We start from the raw sequence: 4186 nt of genomic DNA on the forward strand, positions 1-4186 counted from the left end.
GTAAATCTAGTTAAAAATAAACCTAAATCCAATCTAATTTAACTTAAATAAACCTAAATCTAATTTAACGTAAGTCTACATCTAACCTAATCTTTAACGTCTTTTAGGATAGTTTCCTACGACGTTATAACTCTCTTCTTCTTGTGTGTGTGCGCGTGTGTGTATGTGTGTGCCAATAAAAAGAGATAAATGGTATAAACTTTCTATCACCCATGCCAAGTATGATAGATTGATTATGCCATTTCCCTATTGAATAATAGGTCTTGAGTTCAACTCCTCGTCGGCTAGATCTTTAGGTCTTTTAATTTTAATTAGTTTCCTACGACGTTAAATTAGTTTCTCTCTCTTTCTCTCTCAATGTGTGTGCGTTTTTGTGGATCGTATGCATGTTTTCTCTCTCTTTTCCTCTCTCAATGTGTGCGTTTTTTGTTTATGCATGTTCTCTCTCTCTTTTCCTCTCTCAATGCGTGCGTTTTTTGTTTATGCATGCTGTCTTTCTCTTTTCCTCTCTCAATGTGTGTGTGCATTCTTTGTTTATGTATGTGTGTCTGCGTTTTTGTTTATGTTTGTACTCTCTCTCTCTCTCTCTCTCTCTTTTCCTCTCTCAATGTGTGCGTTTTTTGTTTATGCATGTTCTCTCTCTCTTTTCCTCTCTCAATGCGTGCGTTTTTTGTTTATGCATGCTCTCTCTCTCTCTTTTCCTCTCTCAATGTGTGTGTGCATTCTTTGTTTATGTATGTGTGTGTGCGTTTTTGTTTATGTTTGTACTCTCTCTCTCTCTCTCTCTCTCTCTCTCTCTCTCTCTCAAAAACACTGTGTGTGTGTGTGTGTATGTGTGTGTGTGAGAGAGAGAGAGAGGGAGAGAGAAAGAGGGGAAGGGAACATGAGAATGAGGAGAGGGAAGGAGCATACCTGGCTCTCCTTCCTCTCCTCGTGTGTGTGTGTGTGTGTGTGTGTGTGTGGAGAAGAAAAGAGAGAGAGAGAGAGAGAGAGAGAGAGAGAGAGAGAGAGAGAGAGAGAGAGAGAGAGAGAGAGAGGAAGAGCGTTACCTGCTCCTTGCTTGAGGGCGCCGAAAAACTCAGATCTGAGATCTGAGTTTTTGGGCGCGCTCGGTTATTTTTTTAGCCCAGCCGGCGTCGCTCATAACGACGCCGGGAATTTTTTTTTTGAGCGTCGCTAATATGAATAGCCTCTTGTAGTGTTGGTTGTGCCAAAATCTCTCTTGCGTCCTAGTTCACATACCATAACTAGGTGGTGCCCCTATCTTGTTTGGGTTTGGCTGTGGGTTTGTTGTTGTGTTGTGCTTGTGGTTGCCCCAGCCCCAATTGAGCAGCACGGGAGCCTTGAGGGGTGTTTAGAGGTCGCCTCTCTTGTTGCCCGCCCCGGACCGCCTCATTATGTAAGTTTGGACTTGAGGATTGCAAACCTATTGCCACTCCCATGGAAACAGGTTTGAAAATGAGTCTGCATGATGCTGGTGATCCTGCTGATGTCACTCTTTATCAAACTGCTGTTGGCTGCCTCATTTACGTATGCAACACCAGGCCAGATATTCAGTTTGCAGTCTCACAGGTCAGCAGATTTATGCATAGCCCAGGGTCTAAGCATTGGCAGGCTGTCAAGAGGATTTTCCGCCACCTTAGTGGCACTTTACATCTTGGCTGTTTTATCCCAAGGGGGGATCATTGCTGCCAGACTTACATGCTTTTTCGGACTCAGATTGGGCTGGTTGTTTTGACACACGAGTGTCCACAAGTGGTTTTTGTTTCATGCTTGGCAGTTCATGTATATCATGGTTGAGCAAGAAGCAACCTACTGTGGCCACTTCGAGTTGTGAGGCTGAGTACAGGGCAGTCTTCACAGCTACGGTTGAGTGTTATGGCTGACTTGGGTGTTGAATAGGACACTGCCAACACTATCTACATCGACAGTCAGAACGCATTAGCAGTTGCGAGAAACCCAGTTTTTCATGCCCACACAAAGCACATTGAGGTGTATTACCACTATGTCAGGGAGAGGCTCTCAGCAGGAGAGATCAACTTGGCTTATGTGCCAACACAAGACAACCTTGCAGATCTTTTCACAAAGGCATTGTCTTGTGAGAAGCTTGAAGCTTTCCGCAAAGCTTTGGGCTTACTCCCCTTTGTGGACTGATCATGTCCTCAGGGCATGGCACTTCCCTTTACTCATGTGCCAGCTCTTGTTCACTGCATCACTCCAGGGGGGATTTGTTACCATATACATGTGGTAGTGATGTGTGTGAACACACTAGGACCGCTGGGGCATTTTTTCCCTCTTTAGGAGGTTTTTTCCCCCGTGCATTGTATATACGCCCATCACTCTAGGGCTATCTATCTTTCCATTGCACACTAAGTAATACACTCTCTGTGTGTGCCTTGAGCTTCCTTCGTCTTCTCCAAGCTGTGTGTGTTTCTCTGCAACCCTAATTCCAACATTTCCCTGCGGGCCCGTCGGGGATACTGAGAAGCCCGGCAGTCTGTCAGCGTTATATATACGCGGGCCCAATTGGGCCCGCTGGGTGTATTATCGTCTTGCTTTCATCTTGGGAGAGAGAGAGAGAGAGAGAGAGAGAGAGAGAGAGAGAGAGAGAGAGAGAGAGAGAGAGAGAGAGAGAGAGAGAGAGAGAGCGCTTGCGACCACCTTTGCAGGTACGTTGTGGAAGCGTGCTCTGCATCGTAGTGCACGGCAACAACAGAGTACCTGACCACATGATTCGGGTATGTGTTGTGTGTGTGTGTGTGTATGCGTTGTGTGGTAGCGTGCGTTTTGTCGTAGTACGCGGCAGTAACAAGGTACCTTACCACACAATGGCAGTGTGTGTGTGTGTAAGCTGTTCTACGGAACAATGCTTTTCACGGGGGCATCACCTCGGTGACGCGAGGAAGATGGTGTCCTTGTGGTAAGTATTGGCTTACTGTCTGGGTACTATGTTGGTAACGTGGCGAATCTAGTATTCTTATGGTAAGTCAACTTCCCTTCCCCTTTTCCAAAAATCATATGGGCATTGGTCGGTAACGCGGCTATATGATGTTCGTATAGGCCATTGCTTTTCCTTAGATTCGGAAGACACTCAGTCTGTAACGCGGCTAATAGAGTGTCATTTGTTGGAAGCATATGTTTTTGCATAAATGTGGTGTTCAGGTCGTTAACCCGGCCGTATGAACTTTATATAATTTGTATGTGCATGTGCAGTTAATTTTTTAAGTATTAAGTATATGAAATACTTGGTCAGTAACGTGGCTGTGAAGAGTATTTCATATACAAAATGTATGAATTGTTTGATTTTGTTGGACTTTACTCGCGTCAATAAACCCCGCGTCGGCATCATTGATTGGGGTATGATGGTGAGAACACCTGCTAAGCGCGTAGCAAATAATTATCTGTCTCCAAGCGCACGGTCGGACGAAGCAGTTTTGAATGCATAGAGAGCAGGGAATGCCGAGATGGCTAAGTGACCGTGGATTGCTCCCAAACTATACGATCCACGGTGAGCAGATGCATACACAAACGTGAGCGACATTTATGCATTGGACTACCTATTCGACATGCTGGCAGATTTTTGGAGTGTAGCCATAAAATTTTATTTTCTAGAAGAAGTTTTTCACCACCTGGATGAAGATGTTATGAGGGCTATTCGAATTAAAGTAGATTGTTGGATGAAGTTAAAAGAGCGGCACCAAAGAAGGAATGCTTCTGACGTGTTGATATTTTTCAAAGAACATTTAAAGACAGACCCTAACCCTATCCAACGTCCACTTGTTGAACTTGCACCATCATTTTATCCGATTTAAACATTTCTATGATATACATATGTCTTGTCTAGTGTATTCTTTTCTTTATTGAAGTGTATTATCTGCTTTAAAGTGGTTCACCTAATTGAGTCAATTATCTTTAGTCATTTCAAATTTGTCATTCAACTGTCAGTATTTCAAATTTTCCGTGTGGTTCAATTAGTCGCATTTGTTGTGGTTTGATTTAGTGGATTCTGCGCAGTGTCCCAATGAGTGTTGGGATTAAAGCCCAAGTGGCCTCTTATGCGGATATGGCCGGCCGCCCGCCTAACTCACTTACCTCTAACTCTTTGTATATACTAACTTATTCTTTGTGAATACTAAGGATTTGGGAGATAACCCTTCTAACAGATCTCTGCGTACTGTACTGTGTA

The sequence above is a fragment of the Adiantum capillus-veneris genome, chromosome 19 (assembly GCF_014529385.1).
Source record: "Adiantum capillus-veneris isolate H3 chromosome 19, ASM1452938v2, whole genome shotgun sequence".
Classification (NCBI taxonomy): Eukaryota; Viridiplantae; Streptophyta; class Polypodiopsida; order Polypodiales; family Pteridaceae; genus Adiantum; species Adiantum capillus-veneris.